Source organism: Numida meleagris, chromosome 3 (genome assembly GCF_002078875.1).
Source record: "Numida meleagris isolate 19003 breed g44 Domestic line chromosome 3, NumMel1.0, whole genome shotgun sequence".
Taxonomy (NCBI): Eukaryota; Metazoa; Chordata; class Aves; order Galliformes; family Numididae; genus Numida; species Numida meleagris.
Window position 1 is genome coordinate 96,686,606 of NC_034411.1, and position 21,370 is coordinate 96,707,975.

Genomic DNA, 21,370 nt, shown 5'->3' on the forward strand with positions numbered 1-21,370 from the left:
ATTAATTTTCAAATACACACATTAAAACATATCTGATTGAAAAGGGAACCGCATGACTTTACGCCTCCTGTTCAAGCTGATCCTTGAAAATACAAAAAATACACATAAAAGCAACTTTCTGTAAGAATTATAATTTTAATTTCACATATGATTTTAAGGTCAGGGTTTTTTTCCTCCTCTTAGTAAGACGTAAAATGGTATGCTGATGAGCCTTATTTGGCCTATATACCTTCCGAAATCTGCCAAAATCTTCACAGTCAAAACAGATGGTAAATGCCAGCAGAAGCTTCACTAATTCTTTAAGACTTTTTGTATGAAACTTATACTGCTGAATATTTCCACACAGATCATGAAGCATTCACGGTAATGAAATCCAGCGCACTAGACTGTTGTTCAACCCCTACGGCAGACCATGCAGTACAATCAAAATCCAATTAAAAGGAAAATTTTCATATATCAAACAGAAAATCACAACTAGGACTGCATTAAGATGAAACAGTGAGGGGCGCTCCAGGAGGAGTTTGGGACACTTTTTTCCTTTCTTTCTCAAACTAATATGTTAGCACAAAAGTGTTTACATAATAAAGTCTAAAATCTTAGAAATTATTCTTCAAGCTGAAAGTGATACTTACTTTTGCCATAGAGAACACTTGCAGGTTAACCTTTAAGAATTGTGCTAGATCTGAACTACACAGTATTTTAAGATGCCCAACCTTCAAGACATATAATCATTTTCGACCTTATATGTCATGCATCAGAAGCTATGTAAATCCACACTTGCTTTTTTAAAGCTTAAGGTTGCCTGCTTTAGCAATAGATAGCATTTTTTTGTTCTCGCCCATTTTAATAATCCAGAAACAATATTATATTGGGTGGCTAAATGGCACAAAAATGTGTATAATAGAAGTGCAACAAAATTAAACAATAGTTGACTCCTAATACTACTAATTATTTGAGCAAGGAAAAAAATTGACACAGTTAAGTAATATGTAGTGGACCACAGATATCAGGAGCACGATACGCTATAGAAAAAGTTAGGAAGTAAACTTTTCTTGAGATATTTTAAGAAAAGCTACTCCCTCTTCCTGCCAGAAATCGCACAGGTTTCACATGAATGATGACTACGGTTTGATGTAAGTCCCAGCTATTCCATTTGCTAAAATTCAACATGCACGCAGAGTTACCCACAAACCCACCCACAGATACTACAAAAAATACAAATTAAAAAAAAACAACACAAGAACATTTTAAATATTGTAGTTTTCTCTAAGAAAATCTCATCCCCAATGGCAAGATGATGTATTTATTAACAACAGTCTATTCACTCTATGTTGGAGCAGGTCTAAAATAAACAGAATGTCACATGTGACACTAACTCAGCTTTCCTACCTTCCAGTGCCCACCACAGCAGCAAAGTCCACTTTGTCAGGACAAGGACCATGCAAAACAGCAGTGTGTTAGGCACACCCCATCAGACAAAAGAAAGCAGTCACCAATTTCTACCTCAGATACTTCTATCTTGTAACACTTTTACACTAAGTTCTTAACAAAACATGAAGACTTTCTTTTTTCAAAGAAAAGCTATGCTGATCCTACAGTTGAAAAACTAATAAATATCCTAAAAGAAGAAAAGCATTGAAAAATGAAGAAATCTTAGGTTCTTTTTTATTTGGTCATTATGATATAGTCATGTAGCACTACGTGAACATGCACCTGAAAATTCCAGTCCTGCTAAAGAGCTAGATTGTTATTATACATATTTTAAGGCTTTGCATTCGAGACTTTCCACAATTTTACTTCTTGCATCCTTTCCACATGCTATGCACGAGAAGTTTGGGATTTTCCCACAAGGACTTCCTCCGTTATTCTCAATGAATAAAAAAGAATACTTCATAAAAATTGCATTCCTCGTTAAGATGAATGTTAGTGATACTCAGTGTTATCCTAATTCTACATATAGGAAATTAAGAAATAAACAGATTACGCTGCTCTGAATACCAGGCATGGCAGACACAAAGCCAATTCTCCAGCAATCTCAGCTCTTCCGAAGTTCTAAAGTTGGCAGAAAGAACACTACCAGTACATTTCAGGCACACACAGAGGTGCTTTGTAGTTCTACAACTCCAACCCCAAGTTTTTCATGAAATATGCCCAGAAGTGGGCAGAAAATATTTGTAGCTAAAAGAAATAGTTTAAACCAAGTTGCATTCATAGAATGATAGAATGGCTTGAGTTGGAGGGAACCTCACAGCCCACCCAGCCCAACCCCACGCCTGCCGTGGGCTGGCTGCCCACCACCAGCTCAGGCTGCCCAGGGCCCACCCAACCTGGCCTTAAGCATCTCCAGAGATGGGGCACCCACAGCTCTCTGGGCAGCAGTGCCAGGGCCTCACCGCCCTCTGAGTGAGGGTGGTGAGTCAGACTGAGGCAATGATGCTACCTAGTTATGGAACACTAAAACGTACAAGACAGTGTTACTTGCAGTTGGCTGTGGTATTACTTAAATGCCTTACAACTTCAATTACAAGCCAATGTTCTACAATGAAATAACTGTCTTGGCAAACAACTAAAGAGCAGTGGGTATCGTATACTTGAATTTTAGTGATGCTTTTGACATTGTCCCCCCTTAAGATTCTCACAGAGAAGCCGTTGACGTATGGGCTGGAAGAGCAGACAGTGAGATGGATGGAAAACAGGCTGAATGGTTGCGCCCAGAAGGCAGTGGTCAGTGATGCTAAGTCTGGCTGGAGGCCAGCAATGAATGGAAGGGGTCCATGTTGACCCAAGGGTCTTTACTGGGTCCAGTCCTATTCAACAGCTTAGTTACTGACCTGGGTGATGCGGCAGCACCCTCAGCACATTTGCTGATGGCACAATAAGGGAGGAATGACTGATAGGCCAGAGAGTCGTGCTGCCATCCAGAGGGACCTCAACAGGTTTCTTAGATTTGTTTATTTTTATAGCTTCAGCTGTACAAGTTCGAACATGCTATACAAGTAAGTGTAAAGGTATTCAGTAGTAGCTTAAAGGTCAATACACACACAGATACAAAATTTGATGCTTCATTAAGTGAAACCTACTGTTTCAAAACCATATTTGTCTTGTGTTCCAGTGAGAAACACAATCTGACATGGCCAAGGCAAAGCTTGGTGTTGATGTTCAAGTAGGATTATCACAAGTTGCCATGTGGCAGGCCATTGAGTCCACATGAATAACAAAACAATACTGTACACTTTTCAAAGATGTAGCAACAACCAAGTGCCACCTGAAGAGACTTGCAAGAAAACTAGGGTGGTTTCTGGACTGAAATATAGATGTCTTTACTGCTAGCAATGATAACAAAATAAATGACGCGAAACGTAAGGGAAGGCTTGGAAACCAAGTGACCAAAGTAAATATAATCAATTCCCTAAAAGTTTATCACGCAGATAAAAATTAAAATTAGCATCAGTTCACAGTAGAGAACCACAGCAGTAAGTTAGATCAGGTGGTGCTTCCGAAAGCACTAGGCAGATGTAGATGTTTATCCCTCTTAAAAACAAAACAAAACATCAAACAGCAAAGACACTAAAATCCACAGAACTTTTGCTTCCACTTTACTTACGCATTTTGAAAACACCTCCAGTCTTATAATATATAATTTACTATTATTTTATAATGGGATTTTACCTAAATATTAACTTCTGATTATTTCTAAAATATTTCATGCTTATCTTATCGAGCAGTTTATATTTGCAGGTACTAAATCAAGAAGATTCTTGCGTCCTAAAAATAACAGAACCTGTTCATTATTATAAAAGAACAAACTAGACAGAATTACGAACATTTTAATTAAAAAATAAGGACAAAATAATGAAAAAAACCATAATAATAAGTGAATTACCTAGTTCCCCTAAATTTGGGAAAGGGGATGGTAGTTACACTCCCCTGTCTCCTGCTTCCCAGAAAGAAGGAAATTGAAGGTATCGTTATATACAACTTCAAATGGAAATCCAAATTTATGCTCAAGATTTACAGGAAGTGTATCAGGTTACACAAATGTAACCAAGTTGTTATAAGCATTCACAGTTGGTTTGTGTAGAAAAACAAAGATCATAAGCTGTGATCAAAGCCGAGATATAGGTTCTCTAAGCACCCATGAAGGCATAGAACTATAAGGTACACCTGCCTATAATGAACCTGGTTAACAAACACAGATGTGAATCCTCCAGCAATCCACAAATCCAGCTCTTATTCCAGAGCTTCTGGCTACAAGCTCCTGGGCTTCTCTCTTCTTTTTTCTCTGCATCTTCATCTGATCCACTTTCAAGTTTTTCTAAGTACAACAAACAAGGTAAGGTCAATAAGACAGATATTTTGGCCCCACTGAATGAAAATACCTGAAATCCAGCCATGTCAGCCAGGGCTGTCAGGCAGCTCAGTCGCTATTAATTATAGAAAGAAGCATCAGAGCCATGTGTTGAGGAAAAGTATGTACAAGTGATCATCTCAGAACAAAAAAAAACCAAAGCTATTGCAGTTTTTATTTCAAGAAGAAACAAGTATTTACAAGTATTCAATCCTTTTGACAAAGCATTAGATAACACCTTGCAGTGGAAGGGACAGACATCTTTCCCAACATCTCTAAAGGTGAAAATGCCAACTGTCATGAAAACAAGAACAGAAGCACAAATGGCTTCTTGCCTTGAGGGGAACCAGAAGCATCTATCAGATCCAGCACCTGCTATTCCTACTGATACCCTAAACAAAACCAAACCTAGCTTTATTTAGCAGCTGACCAAAGCGTCACCCACCTGACTACCTGAAATAGACGTTAGCCATCACTACCAACATGGCAGGATTTCTTCACCAAAAACACCCCGTAGACCGGAAAAACAAGTAAAGCTCTGCAGGGCTCAACCATGTGAAGTTTTACTTAACTACCACAACATTAATTAAAGGCTGTACGTGAATGCAATGTTACCCAGGGCTAAATTCTCTCCTCTGGTACAAAAGCTAGTGGTTTTCAAAAAGCCATGTTATTCTGTCACTTATACCTGCTTTTGGTGAATAACAGGCTGGTGAGCAGAATTACAGAAGTAACTCCCTTTGTTCAAGAGCTGCTGCAAGCAAGTTACAATATGTTCATTATTACAAACAATTTTAGACGAACTGACCTGTAATGCATGTCGAACTGTATATAATAGACACAAAAAATTTCATTTAGAATTTGTTTAGGACTAATTCACAGGACCTTTGTCAAAATGACCTTCCTTTATCTACCAACAGATGCATCAAAGCCAGGCATGTCTGGAAGACACGCAGTAATGAAGTAGCAGAAAGCAGAACAGATTGTCTAATACATTTAACTTCAGCTTTAAAGCTAAAAACCCAACAAAAGCAACAACAAAGAAAACCCACCAACATCCCCCTCTCACACTAGAAAACAAGTTATAAGCAAACAAGACTAAATATACCACTAGAAAGCAGGGTTTTTCCTGTACCAAGCTGCCATTTTATGCTTTAATTCACTACTATTTTGAACTCTGAAAGCACTAAAAATATTAAGTAAAATAATCAAAGGTTGTTTTTTTTTACACAGGTTCTAACTTTTTACATCAAATACAATTTATTCTATATATTATTATGTGTTTTACAATATATAGAAAACACCAAATAAGCTCTCTCTCGAAGGGGTACGCTGCAGAAGGTGCTGATCAAGAGAATTGCTATTCTAACTCTACTAAAAATTAAATGCAGAGTTATCTCTTATTAGCAGATACATTGTTCTACAGCATTATTTCTTGTCTCATCTTTTGTTGTTGTTAACATTTATCAAAAAAGAGGTTTTTTTAATCTGCACATATATGCATGAGTCTACCTATATGTGTATGTATGCGTCTATATATAGATATAAGCAGCCCCAAACCATCCCACTTGTCTGTATTTATCCATATATACAAACACATCCACATACATATGGAAATATGCAGGCTTCTTTTACATCAAATAGAATTTCTTTTTGTTTCCAAATATCTCCATGGAATTCAATGTATACACTTTGCACTGCTAAATTGGTGTAGCTACATGAAATACACTTCCAAAGCATTGTTTCTGCCAATGCAGAATACCTCTAAAGCTCAGCCCTGTACAATCCCTCCTCTTGATCATCCCTGCAAGCACAGCAGAGCCAGCAAAACAACAGTTCACACCATCATTGCTTGTCTAGTTCAGTGCAAAGTGGGCTAATTTTGTTTTTTTTTCAGGCAAACCCTTTTAATCCAGTGTTGTCTAAAATTCATTCCACATCATAACCCTACTATTCTGCCCACCACATCGTCTACAGCAAAGAAAGAGCTAAAGGTCTCATCCAAGCAGCAGCGCTATTAGCTCAGGCTAAGCCTCCATCCAGGTCAGTATTCCTCCCCACAAGTGGCTATATGGAGGTGCTCAGGGACACACACACAGTCTACTTCCCAGAGCTCTGAGACTCAAACCATCACCACCCTGGTGAATGCTACTACGGAATGCACATATTTAATAATGTTCTGTAAGCTTGTTCTATTCCTCTAAAATATCCCCCTCATCTTTACCAACCTCACACTGTTCAGCAATTCCAGCTTTTCAGCATAACTACATAAAAATTAGCGCAGAGCAAGCAAGCAGAAGATGCTAAAGCTTCAGTAGCTTTATGTTGTGCCTTCACAGCAGGATCCCTGTGACCCTCCAAGACTTATGTTTGCTGGCTAAGAAACAGCAGTAACATCCACAGGTTAATTCCAGAGCTCTGTACATGCTGACCAGTCAGTCTCAGGCTAACCATAACACACATCAGCTGATTGTATTTGCATAACCTGGGGCAGGAGTTGCATTTTTGTTTGATTTTACACTTCGGGGGGACTCATCTTCTAAATAAAATATTTGGCCAAGTACCTAACATACCTATCTCTATTTGCACAAAATCCAGCGAAAATAGGAACAGTGACCTTGGCAAAGCCACCCTTTGGGAGCTGTCGTAACTCTTTTGTTATTTTAGGCTCTTCCCATGCAGTGGAAGAATAACAGCATAGTATGTTATGTTGCTAGAAGAAAGTTAAGTAAACCAATCAGCACAAGGCACTTTTTCACCAGAAATAAAGGTTTAACATTCAGTCAAGCTCCACTCTTTCCAATATATTAGGAGAAAATACAGATTTTAAATGTGTAGCTACACAGTTTCAAAAGGCAGATATGACCCCAAAGTAGCATCGCACCGTTTTGATTTTTAGAAAAAGTGACAGAATAGCCTTGGAGTTTCCCCAAGCCCATGTTCCAGCCCTGCGCTGAAAGCTGCTGCCTGGGTGAGTTGGTTGTTCCATTGCTTCCGCCAACGTAAAAAACTCTAAGAAATAAATTCTTGCCTCTAGGGTCATGACAGAATTGTTATTAGATGCAGCTATATTAACTGCTTTCATTCTAAAGAACGTAATTAGTTTTCATCACTCACACAGCAAAAGTCGACTCCATGCAGTTACAACATAAAACATGTTTGTGAAACTTGAAAGGGAAAAACATCAAGCAAAAAGGTCCAAAGTGACAAAGCTAAACCTCTAATTCTGTAACCATCCAGTCCAAGCCAATACAAATACCGATTAGAATTAGCTTTGACTGTGTAACATCACACAGGGTAAGCTAGCCTGCCCCAATGTGCTGTTGTTACACCCAGAAAAGATTACTTAGTTACACAATTCCTGATCAAACTATACACCACTGATGTACATTCTCTTAGAACATCGATCACATAACCAGCCAGAGCGTGCGGCCTTCAGAAAGTCACAGTCCTCTCTACACATCAAGAAACTACTTTCTAAAACACAGTATTAATCCTTGTGACCCATGCACTAGTTTTCCCAGTACTTCAAAATGCACTGGAAAAAAAACCCACAACAAAACAAACAAAACCATAGAATCCTTAGAGTTGGAAGGGACCTCTGAAGGCCACCTAGTCCAATGCCCCTGCAATGAACAGGGGACTGCCTATGAGCCCAAGGCCACAGGAGGAAGAGCTCGTATCACCACGCTTCAGTGATGAGCAACCAGGCCATCCCATCCTTCTTCAACTTCACTTGAAGGTTTGGTGTCTGATGGCCACACACGAGCTGACATGTAGGTACAGCAACGTTCCTACACAAGGCATAGCACAAGGGCTGCGCACCGTCTCCAAAGCCATTTGCTTGGCCTTGCTGCCAACAGAGGCGAGTTGGCCAGCTCAGCCGTGCTGCGAGGAGCACAGAGTTGACAGGCCCAGTGTAGGCCAAGCGTCAGGCCCTCCTCTGTGGGCTGATCAGCGCCTGTAAGGGATTTGTTCAGCCAGCAGGGAAAGGTATCCAGGTCCACTGACTTCCTGGGCATGGGCAGGCACAGAAAGCCATGGGAAATGAGGCTTCATCTGCTGCACCCAGAAGCATTCGGGATTTCTGGGCTAGTTAGTTTTGTTTACTGCAGATTTGCTGTAGTTGTTACTGCTTGCCTCAAGTATTTTGATGTTTTGCTAGATAGCGGCAATTTAGTGGCTTGGCAAAGTAAATCTCAAACCAAGCTAAATTAAACAATCACTCCGTTTATAGCTGCAGGCCATATTTCAAACGCACCATTAATATATGACAAATACAGCCACAGACATTCTTGTCAAAAATGCAAACTGAAATTTTGGTATTATCAACACACTCTCAAATGTTATTTTCTCTCACTTTCTGACCTGTCCTCCTGCTCCCTCCAAATCTGCAATGTTCCAGGCTCTGGTACAAAGCAAAAACATCACCCACAAGTGAAGCATGTGGGGAGTGCCTCCACTGCTTCACCAGGATGGAGGAGACATGTTGTTCACTTCATTCTTCCCGTGCGTCTCCAAGGGAACATGGAACTAGGGAGGACAGGGATAGAAATAAACTTATTTGATCAGATTCAGAGCTGAGAGATGAAGTTGGACCTGGCCAAAATCTCCTATTAAACTGAGATGATCCAGGAGAGGTCATTCAAGTTCTCTCTAATCTGAAAAACCACAGTGTGTACTGTCAGGTCACACCAACCCGTATTTCTGCAATTGCTTGAGAGTATAACAGTAAACAACGCAGATAAGAGCACCAAATTTGACCTTTACATTTTATAAAAAGCTGCTAACAGTTTGTTGCAGTTAAAAACAAGCACAAAGGAGAAAGCCTAACAACTAACCTAATACAAAACATGTAAAGGCAAAGCTCCCTGACCTTGGAATCTGCCTTAAAAAGCCCAGGTGAAGGAAGGAGATCCTTCACATATCTTCTCACAAAGATGAGCAGTCATAGCTCACTAATAGAACAGCTGCTCAATTCCAAACACTCCTAATTCTGGTGCTGGGAATTTCCATCTGTTCACCCATTTTTCTACACAGTATTTGCCTACCTATCTGATATTCCAGTATCTCAGCATGCCAGTGATTCAATCCTTCCCCTCTCCCATGTGATACACGAGTAGCATTCTCAAACATCAGGAACATGTCCAGTGCCTTTATTTCTGCCCACCAGCAGAAACCCATGGGTGGAAAACCGTCTCCTTTTAGGAAAGAGGCAGCCGCACAAGTTCTGCAGAATATTTCTAAGGGAATACAGATGTTATTCATAACACCGACAAAAATTGGTAAGACAGAACTATTTTAAAATGCAGCTCTCCTATCCATAATACCTTAGCATCTGTAAACTAGAACTGCCCAAACCGAAACATTTCGTACGGCTCCATCATTTTGTTTCAGCGGACCATGAAGTTTGATGCAAGAACTTGGAGCAAGTGCAGCAGAACAAGTTCTCTGCTGGCAAACCCACAACGAGGACAATTATTAAACCCGTTACCGCTGTAATCTCAGTACTTGGCATGTATCATCTTGGCTAAAGATAACAGCGAGCTGTTGTTTTCATTCACCCACTCACCACTCCGCTCCAGCTTCCCACCCCCTTCAGACCCCATCCACACCCCCAAGTGTCACAGCTGCTGTCCTTCCTGACCGCGGAGCAGGACAGATTCCCAGCTGCCTCATTCCCCTGAGCTATGCTGCTGCCCCCACATCCCTGCCTCCGGACACAAGCACCTGAGACAGAGAAAGAGGGCAACGCAACACCACTGGGAGCGAGGGGAAGCTTTGCTCAGCCGTGAGGTGATGCCAGCTGGGATCTGTGCTCAGACAGCCAGGAGACATTCTGCACGCGCATTAAGGATGGCAGCAGCTGTGAAGCACAGGGGATGCGATTTGCTGAGAAGGTGGTTGTGCAGCCAGAAGCAGCGCACAGGGCAGCTTGCAGCTTAATAAACAACCCACATCCTGCAAGGTGGAATACGCAAAAGGAAAGGCTGCAGAAGTCACATTTTGTTACAGCAACTGAATATTTGAGCAATTCAAGTATCACAGGGAAGCCGGCAGTTTCTGTTAACAACCCAACATATCTAGTACACAGCTGAATTTTCTTTTCAACTGTGTATCAAAACAAAATGCCTTTTGTAGAGGTACTCACCAGAGGGGATGACAGCAGCGTTTCTCACCTGAAGTCTTGTTTCTCCAGGAAGGAAGGACGTAGCCTTTGGTGTCACCTGGCTGCCCTTGTGCCTGCAAGCCCCACAGCTGGCCCACCCCACACCACATGCACAGCTCTCCTCGCAAGAGAGCGATTTGCATCATCTTGTGATCATGTACACATCTCAAAAATCAGTTGCTCTGAAAAACTCTCATTTACCTAAAATACAGCTTAATAGAAATAGCTGTTTTGCTCCGATGCTTCACACACCTTTAACCCATCCCTTCGGATGACCTGCCTCACTTCAGCCTGCTTTTCTCACACCTCAGCCCCCCCCAGGCCAAGTTAAATCACCACAATCACACGACAGTTTCATATCTTTTACATTTTTTAATTAATGCACAGCAACATATATAATGCATTCATACGATGCATCAGCTTTGCCACTGTCACAGTGCTTGTCACGTGCTCCAGCAGAATCATATTTAGAGATCAAAGTCATCTATCTGTCTCCTACTCCCAGCCCGGAGAAAATCTGTCAGTAACTCCATTTTCTTTGCTAAATGGTGAAGCCTAACACAGGTTACTCCTGAGGAGTGGCAACTTCCATTTTTGTGCAGATTTCTTTTCTCCCACATGAAACACTATCAGCCATTTCCAAGAGTTCATCCGAGCTACTGCACAGAAACAGGAGATGCAATAGGAATGGCATGGCATGAAACCAAGCCTCAGCAACAGCGAGCCTTACATGTGATGATTATTTGTGACATACAGTAGCGTAGTGTACACTAATAAGGAAATATTTCAGAATCAGTATCTGTAGTCTGTTGCATGCAAGCATAGAAGGAACCCATTATGAAAAAAGGCCTACATTTATTTCATTTGTTTTGGAACATTTCTCTCTCTTCCAGTTCCCAAGGGGAAACTGAAAAATGAAGATTAATTACTCAGAGACGGTCCAAGTCATGGCACAATCACTCATGGAATCACCCAGCTGTTAACCCCAGACAAACAATAATTCTTCAAAGCAACATTTATCATCTCCAAGTTAGACAGTAACTGTATTTTCATAAATTGCATATGAATGAATTGCATATACTACATATATTCACGGTTACATAAAATACATATTTAGTTTCACTTGGATACTGCCATAGCCCTGTCTCCATACCCATTTGAACTTCCCCATACTTTCAGCCTACACTCGCTGCTGAACTGTTTGTGCCCTGCTTTGTCATCTCCCGATTCTTCAGTAAAGATGAGCTTCGTATGTGCTTCCAAATTTCCCCCTACATGCCTGGGGACACCAAATTATCTCACAATTATCTAAAATATTAAATAAAAATCAGTTACTGTTTACCAAAATAGTTGTATGTCCTGTCCCTAGGAATGTGTTGTATAAAGTCAACTAGCAGAAGCGAATAGCAGAAAACGTAACAGCAATATACGCTGTTTACAAAGGTAGATAGTGATAAGACAAGGGGGAATGGTTTTAAACTGAGACGGGAGATTTAGGTTAGATGTTAGGAGGAAGTTTTTCACACAGAGGGTGGTGACGCACTGGAATAGGTTACTCAAGGAGGTTGTGAATGCCCCGTCCCTGGAGGCATTCAAGGCCAGGCTGGACGTGGCTCTGGGCAGCCTGGTCTAGTGGTTGGTGACCCTGCACTCAGCAGGGGGGTTGAAACTCAATGATCGTTGAGCTCCTTTTCAACCCAGGCCATTCCGTGATTCTATGATTCTATGCTAGTGGAAGAGGCTCCATTTCCATGTAAACGTAGCGTTAGTGTCAATGCAAGGAGGATAAGGAATATAAGGTTGTTAACAGTTATCCTTTGAGATATGAAATCAAAATCACAAATCCTTCACCTGTATGCGCACCCATATTAGTGCCATCTGCCTATTGCTCCTAATGAAGATGTTGCATTACATTCCTGAATTACCCTGTTTCCTAACAACTCATTACAGACATCAACTCACAATTCACTGCATTTTGTGCTTTAGCAGAAGTGACGCTTAAAATCCTTTGCTGGAGAAAATAATAACAACAATCATCTGAATCTTCCTTTAACAATATCTTTCCCTCAGCACTCACTCACTTTTCCTTCTCACTAAGTAGCTGGGAAAATTCTTCCTACTATGAGTCAGACGAGGAGCAATACATCCAAACACAAAGAGCCATTCTTCAGTAGAGATCAGTTATTTTTCTCATCACAAACAGGGTGTCCAAGGAAATTAACTTCTCGCTCCCAAATCTTTTGTAACTCTGGTTTATCAATGACAACATCTGCTGCTCCTAGCAAGACTGCCAGCCAGCTGCAGGTACCTACAAGGGAGGTATCCAACTATCTTTTGCCAGCTTAAAGCTTCCTTTTGTTGTTGTTGCTGTTGAATTTTCATTTTAAAAATTCCTTCATTTACAAGTAACACAAGAGCCACAACAAAACTCTAAAAATAAATTAATGATTTTTAAATCTGAACTGCAGAAACAGACTGAGAAGAAAGTTTGTCTTGATGTTTATTTTTCAAGACTGGTGCCAGTCTGAATTAAGAAAGGGAAGACACTGAAATTTCTTTTGAAGCACAATTCTAGACAGCACTCAGAGAACTGTATTTAGACTACGAAAAGACAAATATAATCGCTTAAAGTTTGTTAAACTTACAGCAACAGACAAAAAGTAATACACATAAAATAGCTGATACCTATTTATTCATAGCAGGAAATACACATTGTATCTGCATAGAAACAATTTAGATAGTTCATAGCTCACTCAACAGCCATAGCAGAAAGGCAGAACTACCAAGGGGCAGAATGCAACCTGAGCAGCCTGGAAAGCCTATCACAGCCTTACTGTAAGACTCTGAACAGGTGACTCAAACCAAGATCCACAAATACAAGTGTTCCTATTTATGAAGTTCTTCTTTAGGCATTCAAATTCCCGGTGTATAAATCCACAGAAGCTCGGGATTTGAGAGCTAAATTTACAGACCTATTTCAGTCCCTCTGACTGCCCCATCTATAAAACATGAATAGAAACACTTACCTAGCTCACAAGAGTGTTCTATGAGCAAGACCGTTAAAGATTACAATTTGCTGAACTGTTTTTGAATCATATAAACACCCAAACACTAAACTTAGCCACTCTGCAAAACTAGTTCTATTAGAAAACATGCATCATGGAGCCATGTATAAATTGTGTTCGAGCTAATTGAAATCACTTGTTTTCAGATGGAATGAAATTAAGATCTCTTCCAAGCATGTTAGGCTCCACACTGTAACCCTTCAGCCTAAAAATAGACTGATTGTCAGTCAGCCAGAAATTCCGTATGCATCCAGAATCTCCTACACTGCGCTTGCCACGAATGTCAAGACTTTGAAAAATCGCATATGTTACAACAGTAAAGACAAACTAATCTGCAACACAAGCACACAATGTGCTATCTCTGATTATTCATTGTTGCAAAGCCTCACAGCGTCACTGCTGTTCAGCTTCCTTCTGTGATTTCATTAGAAACCAAATCTGAGCAAAGGTTTCATCTAAATGTGCATGCTATGCTCTACACGCCTTAAAAACCAACTCCACGTATCTGGGGTTTATGATATTTATTAGTGACTCAAATTGAGGGAAGGTGGACCATATCTTGTAAGAGAAGAGAATTTCTTACTGGTTTGGCCTCTAAGATCCACAGAAGCCATTGCTTCTCTCTCCCATGAGGTGTTTGAACCAGCTACACTCTATTCAAGTGAAATGAAAAACAGTGTTTATGCTCTTGTTTGCCTCAGTTATTCATCAGTTCCAGTGTTGTTTTCAAAAGGTAAATAACAACTTCTAGTCTGCACTTTATGTCCTCTCATTGCTTCACCAGGCAGCCATATCCCTCCACGCAGGGATAAAATTTAATTATTATTTACTCAGATTTTTATTTATTATATTTATTCCCTAGTAGACTTAAGTCCTCCTTCCACAATGGTTTATAATGCTCCTGCTACTGGCAATCTCTCTTCATTCATCTTTATTTGTTAGAACAATTGAGAAAGCGCTCTGTAAAGACAGTACAAGTCTGAAAATATGTTATATATAGGTCTTTCTGTTATTTAGAAGAGAAAATTTAAATGGCATTAGCTGGGAAAAATGTCAAGATAGAATGCTTTTCAAACTTGTCCTAGCTGTTAAGGGACAAGTACTGTTTGTCATGACACCATTTCACATACTGAACCTTACCAAAGCAGAAATGAACTAGAAAGCAGAAAGAGGAAGAAAAATGTTGGTGGCAGTCTTGCAAGAAGATGACAAAATTAACAACAAGCAAACAGACTGCAGCACTCGTATTTTGCTTCTGTGAGTTCAGCTGAATGCCAGAACTTATACTTGCTCTGGAGATGCAAAGACAAACGAGGAGTGAAAAAGGAAAAAAAACAAAACCAACTGCCAGGTGTTGTCAGGAGAAAAAGCACTCTATTTCAAGACGCTTCAGATACAGCATCAGCTGTAAACTACAAGAGGTTTTGACATGGTCCCTCACCACATCCTTCTCTCCAAATTGGAGAGGTATGGATTTGAAGGATGGACTGTTTGGTGGATTAAGAACCGGTTGGCTGGTCGCAGCCAAAGGGTTGTGATCAATGTTTCTGTGTCAGGGTAGAGGCTGGTCACAAGCGGTGTCCCCCAAGGCTCAGTCTTGGGACCGGTGCTCTTCAACATCTTCATCAATGACATAGATGATGGAATCGAGTGTACCCTCAGCAAGTTTGCAGATGACACCAAGCTGAGCGGCGCAGTTGATACACTGGAGGGAAGGGAAGCCATCCAGAGGGACCTGGACAGGCTGGAGAAGTGGGCCCATGCGAACCTGATGAGGTTCAATAAGGCCAAATGCAAGGTGCTGCACTTGGGCCAGGGGCAACACCAGGTATTTATACAACCTGGGGGAAGAACTCCTCGAGAGCAGCCCTGCAGAGAAGGACTTGGGGGTCCTGGTGGACGAGAAGCTGGATGTGAGCCAGCAGTGTGCGCCAGCAGCCCAGAAGGCCAACTACGTTCTGGGCTGCATTAAAAGAGGAGCGGACAGCAGGGAGAGGGAGGCGATTGTCCCTCTCTACTCAGCTCTTGTGAGGCCCCACCTGGAGTACTGCACCCAGGCCTGGGGCCCCCAGCATAAGGAAGATGCAGAGCTCTTGGAAGGGGTCCAGAGAAGGGCCATCAAGATGATCAGAGGGCTGGAGCACCTCTTCTATGAGGAAAGGTTGAGGGAACTGGGCTTGTTTAGCTTGGAGAAGAAAAGGCTCCGGGGAGACCTCATTGTGGCCTTCCAGTGCTTGAAGGGAGTGTATAAACAGGATAGGGAACGATTGTTTACATGGGTGGATAGCAATAGGACAAGGGGGAATGGTTTTAGACTAAGACAGGGGAGACTTAGGTTAGATGTTAGGAGGAAGTTTTTCACACAGAGGGTGGTGACGCACTGGAATAGGTTGCTCAAGGAGGTTGTGGATGCCCCGTCCCTGGAGGCATTCAAGGCCAGGCTGGATGTGGCTCTGGGCAGCCTGGTCTAGTGGTTGGCAACCCTGCACACAGCAGGGGGTTGACACTAGATGATCTCTGAGGTCCTTTTCAACCCAGGCCATTCTATGATTCTATGAAGAGAGAGCTTTAGTCTTGTCACAATTCATAATGAATTAATTAATAGCAAAAGCATCCACAGTTGTAAGCTTGTAAGTTGGTTTATTGAAGCATTCCCAGTCTATCTGAAGGCTCTGCCATGCTAGTTGAGTCAGGCATCTCTACTATAACTAAAAGCACATAAGCTGGCCTCCAGCTACTAGTAAATTAACATCAGTGACCGCCAAAAACCAACAGCACTCCCTTAAGTTATTTGTACCTTTACAGCAAAGGGCCTGTGAGGGTACCAGGAACATATTGGCACACCCTTAGGCTAGGCTCACTATTGCCAATAGATACAGATGTGCTATACCTCTGTAATAGCTTTTCTGTCTCAAATTACTTCAGTAATGAAGCAATGAAGCCCATGAATGTATGATGCAGAAAAAAGAAAAAAAAAAACAACAAGAACAGATCTACCTTACGAGATCTGTGACTTGCAAGAATAAAGGACTAAGATTTTATTCATGAGGAATAGTTATTCATCATGGTCCAAATTATCCTGGGCTCCTGCAAAAACTGCAAGACCACATTTAATGAACAAACTTCAGAGTAGCAGAGCTGCTGTCAAGAAGCCCACATCTTCTCACTTTGTTAGCGTAAGGTACATTTTATGAAATTATAGTAGCATGCAGTTAATCGCATGTTAACTGCAGTTAATTTTATTTCGATGCAGACAATGATGCATTGGGCAGCTTTTGGTTTGTAAGATCCATCTTCATCTTTCACAGATCTGCTAACTTGCTGATTATCAGCTTGAAGGAGAGCAGCATAAGAGGGAGATGGTTATCCAGCCCCAACAGGAAGCAGAGCAGCCTGTGCTGACCCTGCTCCAAGTAGGAGGCTGGATGGGAGACCTTCAGGGTCCTTCCACCTGAATTAGGTAAGCATTCAGAGGCTCAAGTTAATTTTCTTTATCATGTTTTGTCTTAGAAAATCAGTAACTTCTGTCCTAATCAAGTTTGCCATCTAATGTTCAAGTTGCATTCAGAGCATAAAATAGTTGGGCCTCGTAGCCTTTTTGTTCCAAAACAAGTTAATTTTCCTCCAATAATTGAAATTATTCCTAACGCTTTACAAGAATAAGAGATCACCAAAGTACACAGGATGAGACAGACCTTACTGAAAGAAGTTACGCTGTAGGAATCAGTACTGGAGCACAACTGAGATGTTGTCGTATGGGATAACTGCACCAACAGTGATGTTTCTGCACATACTTTTGTCTGTCCAGTCCGTACACATTATCATATAGTAAATTACAAACCATTACTGTATTTACAGAAACATGCAAAAAGCACTGAGTTTAATATTTTAATTTATGTTTAACTATAAACGCATACCTTCTATACAAATGTGTAAATTCCCAAAACACAGATTCAAACAGGAGATTCTATGGCATTGTAAGCATCACAGTTAAAGCTCAGGTTTCTCTCAGTGGTCTAAACACAAAACCATTTAGTCCCGAAGACATATTTGTAGGCTGTGGATGCCTCCATCAATGAGAGCAGGTGCATCATCTCAATTTTCAATATAGGTAGCAGAGATTGTGGAAAAATTCACATTTTTGTTAAAAATGCCAAAGATCTGTAAGGATGCTTCAAGAGAAATGCCTAGAGAAATGGTACGAGAGCATGGATAGGTAAGGAGTCAAAAAGATCATTTCCCTCACTTTACAAACACGTGCTCCACCACTCACCATGATTTGCTCTGGGAAAACATCATTTAAAAAAAAATCTCCACATGTGCATGCCCCAAACCACTTAGTCTAAGAAGGACGAGAGTTTAACAAAGAACCCAGCATTGGCCACAGCTTTAAAATGATGTGTCTGGATCCCTTCCTCACAGGAAGCTTTCCAGAAGTTTGAAGCTAAACAAAAAACAATCCCTCCCCAGGCACTGCTAGAACGAAAACCAGAACCCTAAGTTTTACAGAGAAAAAAAAAAATCTCAGAGCAACTGGGGCAGGCAGAACAAAGAGCACATCTCTCCCTCTGTTCATTGTGTCCTTGGCAGAGCAGCCCGTGCTCCCAGCCAGCTCCGCTGCTGTGAATGGTGGCAGCCTCTGCTCCCTTACCCTGGTCCGTGGGAAGCTCTCTGCAGCCCTCTGAGTCCTGGTTGCCCACTGCTGCTGGCTCCTATGGAAGCCCCCCAGCTGCCCCTCGCCACGCTGCAGCAACATCTCATTGCCCCTATGCCTAAGGAAGCTCTCAAAAGGATAAAAGGATTCCCCCTCCTTACAAAAGATTCACATATTCTAGCCTTAAAAGGAAATACTAACCTGCAAAAAACATGTCACTATGTTCTTTCACTGTAATTTCTTTTGGTATTTTAAACAATTTTTATTTTACATAAAGGATGAACCTAATGGTTCACTTAATTCAGTAATCCTTATCAGCACCAAGTAAACCAGAAGCTGTTGTGAGAACCACGTGGTAGAAAATATCTGATCACAACACAAATGTTACTTTCATAGTGAAAGAATACGAGGTCCATTAGGAAACCTTTTAAAAGGAAAAAATGGGCATAACAAGAAATAATGCCAGGAATAAAGCAACAAAATGTTCAGATTAGAATCAGTAAGTGCCATTACAGGAATCAGCCTTTCAGAGAAGACATTTTCTGACTCAATAAACCTGCTGCAAAAGCGCCCAGTCTTGATTTTGAAATACATTCAGCTAAAAAAAGTGTTTGGTTTTAATAACTGTGGGGAATATATCTATGCTATATCTGAAACCAGGCAGCCAGAACTTAATCTCCCTTTTAAAAGTTCAGCCTATGATTATGAAGATCTTACAGCTGGAAGCCATTTTAGATTTTGATGCTTAGTGGTCCACCATGTACTAAGATGAAAATAAACCCTTACACCTTTTAGAAGTTGAATTTTAACAGCAATTCATATTTATATTCTTCGTGAAAGAAAAACTGCCAAGCTGACTTTCCTATCCTGTTCATATACATCTCTATTTGCAGCACAAACTATATATATAATTTACATTAGATCCCTGCTATGGGCAGTAGACTGAAAGGAACAAAAATAGCTGTTTTTAGAAATGAGTACCCCTAACTGGACTGGGCAGAACTACTTCTATTTTCCTAGAAGCAATAGGAAGATCAAATCTAGCTTCCCATCTCATATCCCCTCCCAGTCTCCTCCCCATCGTCCTACAGTAGAAAAACAATCTCTCAACAAACAACTTTAGGCAGCTTATAATCTTATGCCCCTTCTAATTAACTTCCTTTTCAAGATAAACTCAAATATACTCAACTTCTCATCTGAGTTTTCTGTGCCTCTTGTTTTTTTTTAATAGAACTCTCTGAATACTCAGTAATTCTGCAGTATCTACATGAGATAAAGCATTCAGCCCACGACAGAGCTCTGCAGGACAGCAGCTCCCCTATCCATATAGGATCAGTGTAATGTTTTCTGTTATTATTCTCTGCTGCATACCTCATGCTTCCTGGAGTTTATTTTATGAGCTTTCTCTTAGCTGTCTTCCATGAAATACATGTCTCACTTCTAATTCCAAGATGACTGTGTTTTATGAAGACTTGAGTAATCAACTCCAGTGACTGTTTGCCTTTCCCATGTTGAACTAAGCCTGTCATTCTTCTCCATTTACTGACTTAGTAGTTTCAAAGATCACAGAATCATAGAATCACTAAGCTTGGAAAAGACCTCCAAGATCATCCAGTCCAACCATCCACCTACCACCAATAATTCCCAGCTAACCCACATCCCTTAGTAGCACATCTGAATGTTTCTTGGACACAAATACGAATCTTCTTGGCCTAGATCCCAGGATGTGGCTGCATGCTGCTCTCCCTTAAACTCTTCTTTTGTCTCAACAAAACACTTATCTGCTGCAGCAGACAGAGCATTGCCTGCATCAAGGGGAGCAATCCTTCTCTGTGTGATTCTCTTCTGCTCAGCACCAGCGAGGTATTAAGTCCAGCAAAGGGCCACCAAGATGATGAAGGGACTGCAGTACCTGTCCTTGTGGAGAGGCTGAGGGAGCTGGGACTGCTCAGCCTGGAAAAGGGAAGGCTTGGGGGGGATCCCATCAACATTCACTAATACCTGAGGAGACAGTGCAGAGAGAACAGAGCCAGGCTCTGTTTGTGGTGCCAGGACAAGAGGCACTGGGCACAAACTGGCACACAAGAGGCTGCCACTGAGGACCAGGAGCACTTCTGTGCTGTGTGGGCGACAGAGCCCTGGCACAGGGTGCCCAGAGTCTGTGGGATCTCTTCCTTGGAGATCTCCAACAGCCCCTGGATGTGGTGCTGGTCACTGCTCTGTCTGTTTCTGCTGGAACAGGGTTGGGTTGGATGGACACAGAGATCCCTGCCAACCTCAGCTATTCTATAATTCTGATTTTCAGTGTCTGATCTTCTTAGATTGTTGGTACCATTAATTCTGAATCGTGGTGTTGCTAAACTTTTATGCAGGTTCTTTATTTCTACTAGCTTCCTTTAGGAGAAATACTTAATCCACAGCAACGCTGCACCTCTAACAAGCAAACACTTGATGCTTTTCACAAGGAATTGTTTTGATCAATCGTTCCTTCTAACCACAAACAGAAAACAGTCAAAAGAATATAAATCAAATAGCCAGTAAGCTACAAAGGCACTGCTGCCAACTGCAGAAAAAGAAAAAAAATCAAACATAAGGTTCAAAGACTATGCTGATCTCCTCTCTCTGGTGACAATAACAGAGCCCGAGGGAATGGCACGGAGCTGTGTCAGGGGAGGGGCAGGTGGGGGTTAGGGAAAGGCTCTGTACCAGAGGGCGGTGGGCATGGAACAGGCTGCCCAGGGCAGTGGGCATGGCCCCAGGTACCGGAGTTCAGGGAGTGTTTGGACACTACCTTCAGACACAGGGTTTGGATTTTGTGTTGTCCTGTGTGAAGCCAGGTGTTGGCTATAACGACTCCTGTGAGGCCCTTCCAACTTGGGGAAGTTCTATATTGCTATGAAACTGGAAAAGAAGCAGAAGATGCTGATTTTACGTTTAAAAGTAGGAATGGGACCTCAGAAAATTGTAGACCCATAAACTCAGGGTCTCTTGAGGGATTTGTTTCCCCGTTCTGTATTTCTAAACACCCAGAAGGTAAACCGCACCGTTTAAAGCTTCTCCATAGCACGTACCGTCAAAATAGCCTATTTAATGTCTTGGTCGGACAACTGAGACTAAAAGAGGTACTGCTCCAT

General features: G+C 41.4%; 1 protein-coding gene across 3 annotated transcripts in view; it reads right to left on the reverse strand.

Annotated features, from left to right (window-relative positions):
* MBOAT2 (membrane bound O-acyltransferase domain containing 2) overlaps positions 1 to 21,370 on the reverse strand; it is a 94,760-nt gene that overhangs the window by 34,608 nt on the left and 38,782 nt on the right. The gene's annotated exons all lie outside the window — the stretch shown is intronic.